At 45.9% G+C, this 16,861-nt stretch overlaps 1 long non-coding RNA gene across 1 annotated transcript in view; it reads right to left on the bottom strand.

The window, feature by feature from the left end:
* LOC144106681 (uncharacterized) overlaps positions 1 to 6,941 on the bottom strand; it is an 89,303-nt gene extending 82,362 nt beyond the window's left edge. Inside the window, exon 1 of the long non-coding RNA XR_013309092.1 lies at positions 6,816 to 6,941. This is a non-coding gene — a long non-coding RNA (uncharacterized LOC144106681). The remainder of the gene's footprint in view (positions 1 to 6,815) is intronic.
* Positions 6,942 to 16,861: the final 9,920 nt, after the last annotated feature.

Here is a 16,861-nt window from a genome sequence, read left to right as displayed (position 1 = left end):
GGCAGCGGTGGTCACACTAGTACGACAACGACACTATCACGGTCAACAGCAGCATATATGACTGTAGTGGGACAAGTTTTTGAGGCCAACGACACCGACGAATCCGACCGGCGGACTGTCAGCCTTCGTGTCCTCGGCAGGCCGGCGGCTGAGCGAAAACACGCTGATGAGGCGACGGTGTGAATATATTCGCCCTTCTACCTTATCCATATTGTTAATAAGCGAAAGGAACAGGTATATTTCACATGTGCACACTCGAACACTCACCAGCTATAAGCGCTTGCCAAATTAATTTTAATCGACGGCGACTCCCTTCCCTTCCGCGACGACTAGGCCTAGCGAATCCGCAGGGTTACGTCTTCGAAATCGGCGGTTGTGAAGAGCAAATTCACAAGTTTGAGCGAACGCAAATAATCGACGAGTGTAGTTTTGACAACAGTGACCTCAAATCAACTATTGCTCACATCGCAGGGCGCGCATACGATGAACAGGAAGCGCCGGTGTGACCCAAATCGCCGAGCACTGCTTTACGACCAGCAGCAGTCGTCGCCGTTGCTATTTTGTGGATAACAAGTTATGCCTTTTCAATTACCGCGAACGGTCCCCAATCATACTTCTGAATAAAGCAGTTTAAAATGAACTACTGATCTCGTCGGACGAAGTCGGGACAATTAGCGACAAGCGCCGATCGTACACGGTGTCAGTAGCCCAGCTGTCAAGTGTTTCTCAGGCGAGCGATCGTATCGGCGCTTGCTCCCACAGATTGTCGCATTGCCTTAACAAGGCACGGGTACAACCAGCACAAAAATGATGAGATTATTTAATAGAACTAAAGCCCAGAATGCGTTTTAAGTCATGCAAACGAGCACTAGCTGTTCGTAAGCAGCGATGTAAACAATAGTATATGCGCGCAGACGTCCTCATCGGCACACTGCTGGAGAAATTTCATGCTCACGCGGTAAATGTTCTTTGGTGCACTGTTATCTTCAAGCACTTACGTAGACAGAACACGAGCTATTTGCTAAGCAAAGAGCAGGAAAAAGCGAGCAGCAGGTATCAAAATGAGCAGCCACAGAGCCGAAAGCACTCGCGCGGCTGTGGGCGGGGCGAAGCGATGGCGGCGGCAACGCCTATTGGTCGGTTCGGGCTGCGTTCGCGTTTCGACGGCATTCCAAAATGGAATGTCTCCGCCGAGCTCCGTCGACTCGAATGTCATCCGAACCGAATGCCGTTGAGAAACTTCATGTAGCAGCGTAAGTTCGGCAGTCGAGTCGAATGACATTAGGTTGGAAGGCATTCGAAGCGCCCGTGTAGCAGGGGTATAATACTAAATTCGGTATACTAAGGTCGGTGCGACTTACTAATATCAAATACTAAATTGAAGAACTATTAGCCAGCACGCAATAATACGCGAAAATGTTGTCACCCATAACAGAAGCGCAACAAACATTTTTATAACAACATTACAGAAAACGATATGTACATGAACTTGTAGATTTTTGTGAATGATACGATGTTGTCTTGCTCGGGACTAGTCCGGTGCAAAGTGGAGCAAGTGCATTTGAATATGGGAATGCAGTTTGCACCTCGTTCCTAAACCGGGTGAAAACAGTCACAACTATTAGACTAAAGGATGCGTGAGCGGAGTAAATATAAGTGACCCTCAATGTTTTTCTTTTCCCTACCATATGCATACTGTCCTTAACAAGTCTGTGTGTTCGGTGATAGATGAATCATCCACACTTAAAGCAGATAATCGAATACAATGCATAATTATTTTTTGTTCTTGCGTTGCCGTTATTTTAAATGGAGCGAGTTTTCCAGGGTACCTTTTTAACAATCTCTGAAAGACCATTACTTAGGTTTCAAACTTAGTGCTGCAGATGGAATAAATGCACTTTATTTTTCTGATGAAGTATATGGCTGCACATACCAAAATCAAACCACAGGTAATGACTAAATGTACCCAGCAGTGCGTTACAAATATAAAAAAGGGTTTTAATGTTACAATATTCAAACAAAAAAGTTAAAAACTTGCCGTTTTCGCGATGACTCTCTCGACGGAGTGGTAAATCAGTTGCATCTGGCAGAAAGATAAGGCTGCAGTTGCTGGGTGTGGACGAATGGTGTTCAGCATCTCGATGGTACTGTATTTATAGTACGCCAGCGAACAACCTAGCCTAAAAACAGCGTCAAGGATTCGGGATCACGTGCAAGGCTCACGTGCTTTCCCTTTTGTCCCAAGACGCCTCCCGGAAACTAAACATCGCGAAAGAATTCCTTTTTTTTTGGAATTTTGCTTTACCTTCCGACGAAACCGGTTGTGTAAACCAAAGCATTGTCACTTTCTTTACAGCGTGGAGAGACCTATCCCTGGGGTAAGCAGCGTGACGTCAAAGGGTAAAGGCCCGATGAGCAGAATCGTCGTTTTTCTTCTAAACTGGCTTTGCACGTGACGAGCATCTGCTACCCATCCATGGCAAAACGCGCATTCCAGCCGCCTGAGTCGAAGCGACAGAGGCGGCTACGGGAAAAGCCAAATACCTATGTGTCCCCCTCATTCCCAGCCCATGTTCCTTCAGCTGGTTGCCGACGCGATTTATTATACGCCATTTTTTTTTCTACTTTATTGCCGTGCTCCCTGTTATCCTTTTTTTTTATTTTGGTGCGTCTCTGTCAGGAACTCTGTCAGGCGCGTCAGTCCTATACTAGTACTGTCGAATGTGGGCGAGTAATTCTCACTATCGAAGCGGCTTTGCTTCCCAAAACACTCGCGGCGCACAGGAGAAGGCAGCTGGTCGGTCCGACGATTAAGTATCGCTGTTTAGTTGTTGCGGCGATAAACTCATCCCCATGGCATAAAGTGGAGATGTGCTACTACCGTCGCATTTCGCGAGTGACTTTGGGAATTGGATCCTTTTAAAGACTTTGTATCTATTAAAGAATTTTGAACACTTGGTTAACTTTCGATGTTTACAGCCTTCAATTTATAGTTCATTAATAGTCTGTTAAACGAACTTTATAACGGACATAATGTCCGCCTTGGCGCACAATCCACCTGCACGGACCACGACGATGCATCTTTTACGGCTTTTAGAAGAAAAATCTCTATACATTAAAAAAAAAAAGCACGCGCTATTTGCTGCAGCCAACACGATATTAATGAACGTCCGTCACGTCTGCAGCTTGGCAGCGTTCATAACAAGGCACAAAACAAAGAAAAAATTCAATATACACGCAAAAAATTTTGAAAAGAGTATGATACAAGCAGGAACGCGAATTCAGCTTCTCATAACGAGATGTAGGGTAAATGCTTACCCATGTATTCTCTCTAGTGAGGCTATCTGTTTAGTTATTTTTTTGTTAAAAGATTTCAAGAGTGAGTTAAGAACGAATTCTTCTCACAAGCGAGACACTATCCTAAAATCGGGTCGCAAACACTCACTGATAGCAGTGCATTGAAAAGGAATCACCGTTCGAAGTCTTTACTTTATTGTTATGGTGTCGCCGCCGGCAACTAATACAGCAAACGGTTTCATCACTTTTGCAGGAGCATAATAGTATGAATGCAAGCATGCAAACACTCAGAGAGTAGTTCTACCATCCTTCCGTTCCGCAACCAAACGTGCTAACGACTACGCTACTTCCTGCCAACGCATATGTAGTTCTGCTTGTCTAGGACGCTGGAGAGTGTTTGCAGAAGGGCGTCGAATCATATGAATGCCTCCCAAATGCCCTGCAGTGTCTCCAGCCTTTAAGATTCACAAGCAATTGTGTACTTAATTAACATCTTAACCCCACATCAGTGACTCAAGCAGCAACACCGCGCTAAAGGCTTTCGCCTCACCGCACTTTAGTTCAACAAAGTGCCCCCTGAATTTTTTTTTCTGGTTATAACGAAATAATTGTTTGCAGCCTGAGACTGCGATGCAAATGTTACATTTGCGCAGGTAAGAAGCGTATTACACTCCGCGTATTCTGTATAGCAACGTTGTGTCCATTTTCGGGAGGTTACGTTGCTGCTTGTCCCAATTTTATCCACAGATTCCCTTCTGAAACTATGCTGCAAATGTACAAACTGCATGCAGTGGGATACCGAGACAGGCAACCATAGAGGGATATAAAGTCGGAACCCGACGCATGGCGTTGCAGCGCTTCTTGTATTGTCGCAACACTGAAGTCAGTGTTCTGAATAACTGTCCGGCCCGATTACGATGTACAAGAGCTGTAGTACACAAAACATGGTGAGGACGGTTAGTTTTTTTCTTTTGCTTCAGGCTAGTCTGGTTTGGATTATTGGGTTTTAACGTCCCAAAGCGAGTCAGGCTATGAGGGACGCCGTAGGGAAGGACTCCGGAAATTTCGACCACCTGGGGTTTTTGAACGTGCACTGACATCGCATAGTACACGGGCCTCTAGAATTTCGCCTCCATCGAAATTCGACCGCCGCGGCCGGAATCGAACCCGCGTCTTTCGGGCCAGCAGCCGAGCGCCATAACCACTTAGCCACCGCGGCGACTCTTCGTGCTAGGATAACTTAACAAACAAGCGCAAACAATGGTACATGGATTTGTTTGATAACTACGTAACAGAACCAAGAAACTATCCTACTCATGCTCTGTGCAGCTTGTTGGGAGAGCAGTGGTGGTGGTTTCAATGTACATGCGGGATTATCCTTACTGTAGTCTGTCGGCAATTGCTCCATCTGAGCCCCTTAATTTAAACAATGTGTTTCTACCACTGTCCCGCAAAGCCATTGTTGGCCGCTCAGTTCATGAACGCTGAGGGTACATGATGAGAGAGACGGTGTCCAAGAGAACGTTCAGTCTCCTCAGATTGCACAGGAGTGTCTCACTACGGTCACACACACAAAAAAATACCTGGAGTTCGCCGCTATTCGTGGTTTCACCAGTTGATGTTAGATACGCTAAGTTCTGGACACGAAGTCCTGTATTTATTTATTTATTTAATTATTTACCCAATACTGCAGACCTCTTCCTTGGGTGCAAGCAGGAAGGGCACAAAGATATAACATACAAGGGCAATAAGTCAGTAATAGAAGCATGCACAACAAATAAAACTGAAGAATATATCTATACAGTAACTAAAATACATCATCAAAGGCCTTCAGAAAGTCAACAGCGGATATAACTCTCTCAGGGAGAGCATTGCAGTCAGTAACCGTCCTCGGAAAAAGAAGAAAGAAAATTTATAACCGTTACTTTTCGCGAAATATAGCGCTGAACTATAGTCGTGCTGAAGATAAGTTCGACGTGTTCCTGAAAACTGTACATGGCATTACGCCGATAAAAGAGCTGGTTCACTGATCCGCCACAAAGATAGGCGACACCAATTACACAACCAAGACGGCATCTTGCAACTAACTCCCCAAATGATTGTTGAGATTTGCCTTTTGGACGCTTCCATTGCGTTCGCCCAAAAAATTCTTCGGCAAGCATCTGACATCCCTGCATTCGGCGTCCTTGATTTTTTTTTATTTTTATACATATTAATTTGGCTTCTAATCACGAGCCTAAATCCAGGAGTTCACTAAGGTGGCCCTTTGGGCTAGTTGTAATGCAGCGAAAAGATACGGCGCCGGTGAGACATGACACACTGTATCACTGCGTCCTTCTTCTGCTGGGATGTATCTCTTCTCTACCTTACAACTCGTGAAAAAGAACCACGCGTTTTCACTCCACACAGCGCCCCTGTCGAACGGCCTCAACAAGCCCTTCAGCCATCTTGCATTTTCCGTCCCCTCTTTCTCTGCTAACTGGGCGCCTTTCTCAATATCCTGCTACTGAACATGCGTTCCTCAGGCGCAGCGAAGGCTTCACGCCGCATTGATAGTTTTTTTTCGCCCACAAAGCCCTACTTGCTCCTTCCTCCTCCTACAGTGTGTAATCCGAACAATGGTTAACCGCCCAACCCAACCCCGCAGCTGTGCGCTCTCCCGTCTGCCTGCGTGCGGCTATGCGAGGCAGGAAAGGGGAAAAGAAAAGAGAAAGAAGGAGTTCAGGGTGAAGCGGCCCGTGGTGGCAGTTTGCCTAAGTAAACGGCCATGTCCCTGAAAGCTGGGCTTGTTGCTTGAATTTTTAAAAGCATTTCGATACCCGCAACAGTTATTTTTGGCGAGCCAATTAAATTTATCCCGCAGCCTCTCCCACTGAAGACTGCTACTAAACATTGGAAATTCGCAGTCGGGCCCCATAAAGAACTTCCCAGAAAACAAAAAATGAGCGAAGTACAACGAAGCCCCTCTGCTTACACTATTAGAGACTAAAACAGGGTTTCCAGAGTTGTAATTTCAGACCAACGCTTCTTTTTGAGAGCTGCTATTTCAAAATTCTTCTATTGCTAGCCTCATTCTAAACCTACCGACTAAGCACAGGTACATCATTCTACTATGAACCTCGTCTATGGCCTTAAAATGATTCAAACAGAAAACACGCCTATACTAACGCTAAAATATGCACCTACGTGTTCGTTTTCATCAAAAACAAGAAAGAAAAACGTGAACAAAGTTATAATAATTAGCACTTACCACACTGTGCAAAGCTGGTTCAAGTGCTAATAAAAAAAAAAGTACTGCTAAATAATCTTTGAAGGAAATCAATCAGATGAGCGTGTAGTGATTTAATTCTGCCTTCTAGACTACCTTGCTCATGCATGTACCTCTCCTGACGTTTTTCTGACCAGCTTTTATTCCTTTCTTGCAGGAGTTAAGTGAGAAACAATGCAGCCAGGAACAATAAAAGCCACCCATTACGCCAATAATATGCATTTTCGCGATCACGCATTTGCTATCTCACCGTAGGTTACGTCCACTCTGCCGGCAAAATCGACTGCATCCAGTTCCGCAACGAGCCTTTGGCAAATGGAGAAAACGAACAAGTGATTCAAGCGCTTTTCTCCAACATCTCCTTGTATGCACGTCAGTCCAACTAGAAAGAGAGGAGCAGCACAACGTAGTCATATCTCAAAATTTGATTGTTCTGCAAAAATGAAAAAAAAAATGATAATAATGACACTTAAATATTTCGACCTGGACAAGTTGTCGCATATAAAATATCTAAATTCAGAACGTAAGAATGCATAGCGGATGACAAGACGTGGCAGGAAAAAAAGCACTGACGGCACGTGAACACTATTGCTTCAAGATGCAAAAAACAGAGGAAACGCTCATCAGGCGTACTCATTTAGTTCGCTATCACGCTCCCCTCATGCACTGGTTATATAGCGAAGCTCGATGTAGCTACAAATCCCACACCATCGTACCACTATAGCTCTGGCGCTTATGTCGTTTGAAGAACACACTACCCGGAGCCATTTGCAATCCTAGAGGATTCCTCATTCTAAACTCACCACATATCATCCAAACCTCAGAATACATGGAAGCAAAGCTGCAAGCCTTGCCTTCTCGGAGGCTCAATATTGCCGCCACGTGTCCCCGGGCGGCGCCTTGAGGACAACGAAGAAGTGAGTCAGCACATGGGATAGTGTGCAGCCGTTGGCGCCGCTCTGTGAAAGCAGCCTGTTGCTCGGCAGTACAGACGAACGGTGTACCGTCACGTGTTAAACTGGTAAATGGGTGAGGGTCTCAGCGATCTTGCAGAAGTCGGCGACAAAACGACGGTAGTAGGCGCACAAACCTAAGAAGCGCTTGAGCGTTTTCTTTGTAGTAGGACGGGGAAACTTGGCTACGGCGGCAGTTCTCTCGGGATCGGGTCGTACGCCTGCGGCGCTCACAACATAGCCGAAATACTTGAGCTCTTTGTAGCCAAAGTGGCATTTATCGGGTTTAAGTGTCAAGTCGGCCGACCGCAGGGCGTCCAACACGGTCCGCAGGCGTTCAAGGTGTTGGTCGAAGGTTTCTGAGAACACCGCCAAGTCATCTAGGTAAACTAAACAGGTTTGCCATTTGAGGCCAGCCAGGACAGTATCCATCATGCGCTGAAACGTCGCTGGCGCAGAGCAAAGACTGAAGGGCAACACCTTAAATTCATATAGGCCGTCGGGTGTGATGAAGGTCATTATTATTGATCGACCTTAAGACCGGATATTGGCAGATTCAGGTTGATGAACGTGACCGCGAAAAAATGACCTTCATCACACCCGACGGCCTATATGAATTTAAGGTGTTGCCCTTCAGCCTTTCCTCTGCGCCAGTGACGTTTCAGCGCATGACAAAAATATTTGGCGCGGCGAAGTCTGTCGAGCGAGTCGTCGATGCGGCCATGTCGGAAGCCAAAAAGCTGCGCCACCTTATGTGGGGTGTTAAAGAACAGCTTTTCGCCGGCCTCGTGCTCAGTCCCCCAGCACTGTTGCCGAGTTTCTAGCGGAGGCAGTCACGATGGAGCAGGTCCTCCGGCAGCGTTCCACCGCGTACGACCGGCCAGTCGTTGCTGCTTCTGTTACGGAGTCCCTCCCGGTTTTCAACAGCAATACCGACTTTCACCGCGACGTGATCCGCGCTGTTGTCCGTAAGGAGCTAAAGAAGCTTTGTGGTACGTCGCAGCCAGCGGCCAGCTCCCTTATGAGCGTTATCCGCGAAGAGGTGCAGCAAGCTATCAGGCCTCCGTTACTACACGCGTGACTGACTTCTTCTTTGTCCTCAAGGCGCCGCCCGAGGACACCTGGCGGAAATATATAAAATATCGGGCATCCCCACAAACAATATTAAGCATGAATAAATTTCGATCTCAGTTCTCGAGCCTCCCCTAGAGCACTCAATCCTCGTGCCCTGCTCCCGGTCTTCTATAATGAAACACGTGTGGTCTAATCCTGCTACAGTTGTACTTTTCAACTGCAGTAAACGATGCTTGGTACTGGTACTTTCAGGCTACACATACAAAACAAGAAAGCATTTAAATAGCCTCTTATTTACTCGTTTCATAGCGCTTGAATTTCTTATTGGAAACTGCGACCAAGAGACTGATTACTATGAAAGCTGAAAGCTTTGCTAGTGGGTGGTTCATTCTTCAAGAAGGAACTTCCTCTTCACAAGATGGTTTGTTTTGCTTGGTTTATGAAGGTTTAATGTCCCAAATCGACTAAGCTTATGAGGGACGCTGTAGTGAAGGGCTCCGAAAATTTCTACCAAGTGGGGATCTTTAACGTGCACTGACATCGCACAGTACACGGGCATCTAGAATTTCGCCTCCATCGAAATTTGAACGACCAGGCCTGGATCGAACCTGCGTCTTTCGGGACAGCAGCCGATCACCATAACTATTGAGCCATCACGGCGGCACTTCACAACAGGAAGCAGCCAGGGAAAGAGACACTGTAGCCACTAATTTCAGAAACCCCTCTATCATTTAATAAACACACATTCGTATTTAAGTGTGCGTCATCTTCTCTCTTCTTAGAGTCGTGTTACCGCGCATTTCTGACGGCATCAACCTCGGCTGCAAGTGGTGAAAGCTCCTTCCAACTGCGAATTAGCCGACGTATTCGCTTACACGCCTCTCCAACACGTTCTTACCGCTGCCGCCGCCGACCTTCGACTGCAGGCCCAAACTGCATGGAGCCCTACGGTAGCATAGCATACTTCTTGTTCTCCTGCCCCATTGCAACTCAATCCTCATTGCTCAATCACCATGCCCTCCACCTCCCATGACAGACCTAACTAACCTAGTAACAGCTGGCGGGGAAGTTGGAATTGGTGACCTTGGCACAGGATATTCTGGACGCGTAATGCTGTGGCGTAATAATGCTCTTTCTCTCGTCCACAGGTCCGTTTTCCTACACAGCCTAGTATCTAAGGATGCAATGAAAGTGGCTGAGGAACATTTTGGAACCGCTAGTGTATAACTTGTTCGTTACTTCTTGACACTCGCATGCTGCTTATGAGTTTGTTCTTGTTGTAGATTTTTTGCTGCAGAACGTCTGGCCAGCTTTTCTTGCTCCTTGGTGTTGCTAGCATTGCGCAAAATTCTTGCAGATAGCCTGGCAGCTTAAGGAGTTAAGGAGACCTTTCTGGCGCGAAGCCTTGCTGCCGACCGGGAAAGAAAAGTACGGTTTTAGCGTAGTTAGAAAAAGTAAACGTGTGAAAGAAGGAGTTCAGTCTGACTACTGATTTGGCTTTACTTGGTCGTTGGCACACATGGCAATGATATTTGACTGATATTAAGCTCTGATGGAGGTTAGGCTGATCTGACTGTTTGCGCCCCTTATTTAGGCTGGTGAAGAAAATAATGTGCAATACACAGCGTGCGATTGTGTTGCATATAAGGACAAGGCGTGATTGGCTTTGGGAACACTCTAGTGCTGTCACGCTCTGGCCAGCAAAGCTCCTTTGTCCGTGAGTCCTAGTCGCGGCAATATTTATTTGTTTTATATTTATTTATTTCCCTTGACAAAAACCCACAAGCACCGCAATCTCGCAAACATCGCAAAACCTTCCTCGGCGTTAGACATCGGAATAGTGCTTTGGCACTAATAATTGACAGACGATTACGGTGGTCGGTAATGCGAAATTTCAGCGCAGCTATTTTCACTACACCTGCCACCGCTAACAGGTAGCGTGTTATGCTGCTAGACACCCTAGGGGATCTTTCCGCGAAAAGCCGCCTCCCGAATTACAATTCCTATGTTCTCGCCGTGGCCGATAGCGTTTCGTTTTGCTACCACCTCGCGCGGTTGTCAGGTGGTATGTTACGCCGACTACGCCGACGACGACGACGACTATAACGTTGAATCTTACAACGGGCGCCTAAGACCTGCGCCCTATAACTGTTGATACTGCGGGTTTCGGTACGCTTTTAGTTACGACGCTGCGTTGGGCAGTAGAGCATAACTACTCCGCAGAAGCATGCACAGCTTGTGGTGCAGTACAGGTTTTGGAGCAGGTGAGAGCGCCTTGTATACGATGGCGTGGCTGTTGGTGTGACGTACTTCCATAGCGGTCGGAGGGAAGCCAACTAGAGCGTCGTATCCTCGTCATGACAACAGTATCCCGAAGGAACTATCCCTTAGCGAGATTTCAACCAAAGCCATCGAAAAAAGAGCACCCTCGTATGCCGGTCGCTCATAAAATTCGTCCACGGCAGCAGCTTTATTGCGCTACGCGCGTGAGCAGCTTTCATGCATTTCTGAGTATCAGTTCACCACAGGTAGCCAGGTGCGCTGAAGTAGTTGAGACCGAAACCAGCCGAAGTTTCCAACCCCTGATGAATGCCGTGAAGAGTCATGGTCGTCGTCCAATTACCTCGGACATGACGGTCGGCAAAAAGCGTTTTTTATGAAAACAAACACCCACGCCGCGGGGCCCATCACCCGCAGCAGCAATTCCAGAAGCCGTGTGACAATGGGAGAAAAGAAGATTTCAAAATAAACACCGGTGCGGTGGTCTCAAACTGTCTTCGAACTATCAGTCGAAATTGGAGCAGCATCTAATACTTGATGCCTAGATGCTCAAGTTTTGGCAAAAAAAAAGCAGTTCCGCAAAATAGAAAATGTGCTGCTTAATGACCATACCAAAAACCTTTTCCAAGAAAATATAACAGCAAAACCAGATTATATATGCCAGCAGAAGCAAGCTGATAAGTTACTCCGGAGTTGTAAACGAAAAGCTAGATTCCTTCCTCAGACACGCTAACCTGCGCAAACAGGACTACGCTTACCCTCATCGCCATCAACCACAATGAAAATGTCCTTTCTGACGCACTAAGATCGGCCCTCAAAAAAGTGCTCACAATCTCCCAAACACATGTATCAATTGAGCAAAAGAAATTTAACCCAAACCATAAGTTAACGTAGCAAAAAAGGATATCTTAGAAATATCCCTGTATACGTCTTGTCTCAACAGATTACAAAACACCACTATCTCGATTGTTTTGTTTTCATTGCGAACAGCATGTAATATACGTCGTGCGTGTTCTGCATGTAAATTATAAAAATACAAAAATGTACCTCTTGTGGGTGTTGGTTGGGTGCATGCAGCTTCGTGAAGCTTTTTCTCGTGTAACCTTTTTACGGCTTAAATCTATTTTTGGTGATATAGCCGTCTCATATTCAGCCGCTCCCTCATAGAATGTCGGCGGTGATCCTTAGCAAACACACACGAGTGCCAAATCCTGTCTGTTACCATGTTCGTGCGGTCCTCTTCGTGTTGTGATCTTGATGACCGTTTCTTGGGGCGAACATTAATTGCTAAACATCGATAAAAACCAGCGAATCCTCCTCCATTCATCGACGGCGATATAGAATCTCCTGGGCCAAACGAGGCGTGATTCAACAGGAAGTCAACAAAATTTTATCCAAGGGCATTGTTGATCCATTCTCAGGTCCGTGGGCCTTCTTGTGGCTTTAGTTGAAATAGACACTTCTTCGTCGATTTTTGTCACCTAAACCGAGTACCAAAAAGACGTCTACCCATTTTCCTGAATAGAAGATGCACTGAGCTATCTCAATGGACGACAATATTTATTATCTATTCCTGCTCGTTCCGGTTAATGGCAGATCATCGTGGATGAGATGTACCGCATAAAGGCAGCCAGACAGCCTTCGCTAATCCAGATAGTCATTAGCAATTTAAAGTGATGTCGTTCGGTTCATTCAGTGCGCCGGCTGATGGACGAGCGGATGATGTACTGGCTACCTCGCAGATTCAAATGTGCAACATACCTATGTTACCTTGTCAATGTTTTTGTTTTGAGCCGATGTGTTCACGCACCTTAAACGACTTTCAGCTATCCTCGCTCTTTTCCACGACGATGGGCTCCAGCTAAACTTCGCAAAATCTCAATTCGTGCGCTGTGAGCTCACACTTCTTGATCATCTCAACGACGCCTCGGGAATACGGCCTGACCCAAGCAAGATCCGTGTCCTCAAAGATTTTCCTATCCCCAATCTCCAAAGAGAATTGGCAAGATCGTGTCTCCCTGCCTGATGCCCTTTCTTATTAAAATTTTACTGCTGACCTTATGGAGGACTATGGCAGCTGTGCAGTGGCTGTAGACATCTTCCAGTATTTTCACATAAGGCACTCCTACACCCTGATTCTCCCATTCCGGCATGACTGGCGAGGTATCCACTGAGTCAAATGCTTTCTTGTAATCAACAAAGGCTATATGTAGAGAGATGGGAGGGAGTGGGGAGATCTCGACAATGCTATTCAGCGCCTCTTTACTACAGGTAATCCGAGGCCTGAATTGGGAACTGTTGGGAACGGCCTTAATTGTTGGGAACGACCTGAACAGTTGGGAGGCCTGAATTGGGAACGAGGCCTGAATTGGGAACTGGAACTGAATGGAGAATACCTAAATAATCTGCGATTGGCTGACGACACTGCCTTACTCACTCAGGAGATGAATTGCAAAAAAATTATCAATAAGTTAGTCAGATAGAACGGTGGGCCGAAATCTAACATGCAGAAACCAAAGTAACATTCAACTGTCTAGCAATGAAACAGCAGTTGACAATTGGTAGCGAGGTGCGGGAAGTGGCAAACAAATATATTTACTTAGGGCAGGAAGTGACCGCTGATCCGGATCATTAGTGGGAAATCACTAGAAGAATAAGAATGGAGTGGAGCACACCTGGCAGATTCTCTCAGATAATAAATGACACTTTACCAATATCCCTAAAGAGAAAAGTATACAACAGCAGTATCTTAACAGCACTCCCCTACAGGGCAGAAACGTGGAGGCTAGCGAAAAAGGTTCAGCTCAAGTTAGAGAAACGCAACGAACTAGGGGAAGGAAAATAAGTGTGACATTAAGATACGGGAAGCAGGCAGTGTGGGTGAGGGAAAAAAATGTTGTTAATGGCATCCTAGTCGCAATCAAAAGGAATAGAGGGTCTTGGGCAGCGCATGTAATGCGAAGTGACTATGACCATTGGATTTTAACGGTAACTGAGTGGGTTCCAAGAGAACGCAAGCGTAGCAGAGGGCCGCATGAAGTTAGGTAGGCGGATAAGATTAAGAAGTTTGAGGGCATATGTGGGTGCAGCTGTCAGAAGAGAGGGTTAATCAAAGAGACATGAGAAAGGCCTTTGCTCTGCAGTGGGCGTAGTCAGAGTGATGATGAATCTCCAAACGATGTGCACAGATTCATTGGCCTTTGCTGCTACTTCCGTCTCTTGGTTAAACATTTCGCTGCGATCGCTTTTTTTTCTAGACTTCACCCTGTAAGGCCGCAGATTTCGTCCTCACGGACGTCCGCTGCATACAAAAGGCGGGTTGTTTTAGGCCGGTTACGGTAGATGTGATATCTTGTGTGCCCTAAGCGCTGTGATAAGTGATGAGGCTGTTGCGCATGCTCTGCTGGCCTTGCTGGGACTATGTTATGCGTAAGAAATCTCAGTTGATAGCCCAGTCATTGTGGCGTGAACACTCCTCCTCTTGTCCCTTGTCTTTTGTGACTGTTTTTTTTTCAAGTTCCCCGGAACACTACAGAGCAAATGTATGTCTAGTATGGGCCTGCCATTTTTTCTCGACATGGAAGCTCGAAATTCAGTACATTCCACATGACGACATGATCACTCGAGCACGCCAGATACGATCTAGCAATCCGCGATATAGAACAACATGGCATCGGGGAATACAGTAGTTGAAATGGCCTACTTTCAGTGATGAAAGAGGCGCCGATTTACTTACCACGCGCAGCTCTGATGGGTATGAAAAGACCAGAATAGAAGTTAATTCTGTAACAACACCCCAATCTCTCCTAATTGCTCAAAGGCATCTGAGAGCCATCCTTCCCTTGGAATAGAAGCTTCATTCTTTGATTCATTCCTTCCTCTCCTTCACGGCATGGTTCACGAACGGATGAAAGAAGGCGAAGACGTTTGCATTGCGTAGCGCAACAGGCCCCAGTTAATCATCCAAGTTAATCTTCGATCTCCAAGTTAATAGGACCCCTGTCCTTCCATCTTCCATTCTATCAGGCTACATCCCATTACCACTCCTTTTCCTGTCAAAACTTTCCTGTATCCAGCAATTAACCGCCTGTGTCTTGGCCATTCCCCCGTAGTGGGTATGAGCCAGCAACGTCTGAGGCCTTCCTTCCTTCCTTTAATCATCCAGTGAGAGAGCCTACAACAATGGTCAACTGGTCTAAATCAGGTGTAAACGAGGGTACTTTGTATACGCCTACGTTACTACATATACAGCAGATGGTCGTCTTTTCCTGCTGGATGCCATTCCGAAGTGCAATGTTCCCAGCTTTTGGGACACGTTCGACTTAATGGTAAACCTCAGACACAGCTTTACGACCTTCCCTTCCTTCAGCTTAATGTGCCACACCAGGTTTGTCACTGTATCCCGGCATGTTCACCTGAATGTACAGTGTTTTTACGCGTATAGTATTAGTGCCTACCACATACCAAGTGACTGCCACCACTCAATCCGAAAATAATAATAAAACTCATAAAATAATCAAGTAATGCGCTTTCAGCTGACACAATAACTACTTGTGGAAAAAAAATTCAAGTACCAGCTGACATAAGCAAAAAAGTGAAGAGAAGGCTGGAACAACTTACTTAGACAGGATTGTGTTAAGCTAATCTTGCCGGTACTCATTTATGGGGAGGAAATGTGGATGCTAACGGAAGGGGTTTACCTTAAGTATTAGAATATACAGCGAGCTAGAATTTAAATTGATTGGTGTAGAATTAAGCGGCCGGAAGCGGGCAGAATGGGTGACGGAAAAAACGCGGGTTATTTATATCCTAGTAAAAATAAATAGGAAAAATGGGCTTCAACAGTGCATGTAATGCGAAAACAAGATAAGCGCTAGGCCTTAAAAGTGACGGAGTGAATTACAAGACAAGGCTAGCGTACCAGGGGCAGCAGAAAGCTAGGTGGGCGGTTTAGATTAAGGCGCTTGCCGGGGATAGGGTGGCCGCAGCTTTCAAAGGACAGGATTAATAGGAGACAAATGGGAGAGGACTTTGCCCTACAGTGCACGTAGTCGGCCTTATGCTGCTGATGATGATAATGATGGGTTCAGCAGTTCGAGTCACAGAAATTCTGGGGTCACCATCGAGGTCATTGACTGTGACAGAAAAATAAACAAAAATTTTCAGAGAAGAAACCTAGGAGGCATGTGCGCCACCAGGGTGACGTAACCTTGTGGCGCCATCAAAACCTGCCCACTTCATTGTGAACAAACTGAGCACAGTGACAGGTGGCAATTAAATGAATGATTGGTCACTAGAGGCCGCTCGACAAGAGCAACGTGGGACGCACCATCCCGCCGGTAGCAGTGCCTTTCATTGCATGGCACAAGTGCACAGCTTCACCGCTTCACCACTACACCGGGAGTCGCATGAGCACTACCAAGAATTTACGAATGTTAAGTCGGAAATAACCAATTCTCCATATATGGACATAACCCAATAAACTATGGCATTCTATCCTTAAGCTAGAGCCTAAGTGTCCCCTACGTTTTTTTTTCACAACTATCGATGCCTATATTACAGCAAAAATTAGAACCAAGAAGAATGAAAAAAAAACGGGAATTCGCTTCTGAAAACCGAACCACTAACGCCTATTTCGACATGAGAAGTGTTAACGTCACAGTTACATGGCTCTTCTACCCTTTATATGTAGTCTATATATAATCCTTCTATTGCTGTATAACCAGATAAGGAGCCTCTATAATCAATAATTAGCTTTAGAATAAACACTGCATGATTTTGTGCTATCGCCAAGGCGAAGCGAGATGATAGTTTCTTTTCTTATGGCCCCACCCACTATTGGGACCCCACCCAGAGCAGTCGTGTATGTGAAGCAAAGTTTATTTGTAGTTTCAGAGTTCCCAAGCCAAGCGAATTCAAGGACCACAACATCAGAAAGAAGTCGAAGAACAAAGAAGAGAAGAAGAAAGATGAAGAACAAAGAATCCAA

Source organism: Amblyomma americanum, chromosome 10 (genome assembly GCF_052857255.1).
Source record: "Amblyomma americanum isolate KBUSLIRL-KWMA chromosome 10, ASM5285725v1, whole genome shotgun sequence".
Classification (NCBI taxonomy): domain Eukaryota; kingdom Metazoa; phylum Arthropoda; class Arachnida; order Ixodida; family Ixodidae; genus Amblyomma; species Amblyomma americanum.
The sequence above is the reverse complement of the archived record's forward strand: the minus strand, read 5'-3'. Positions and strand labels throughout refer to the sequence as shown.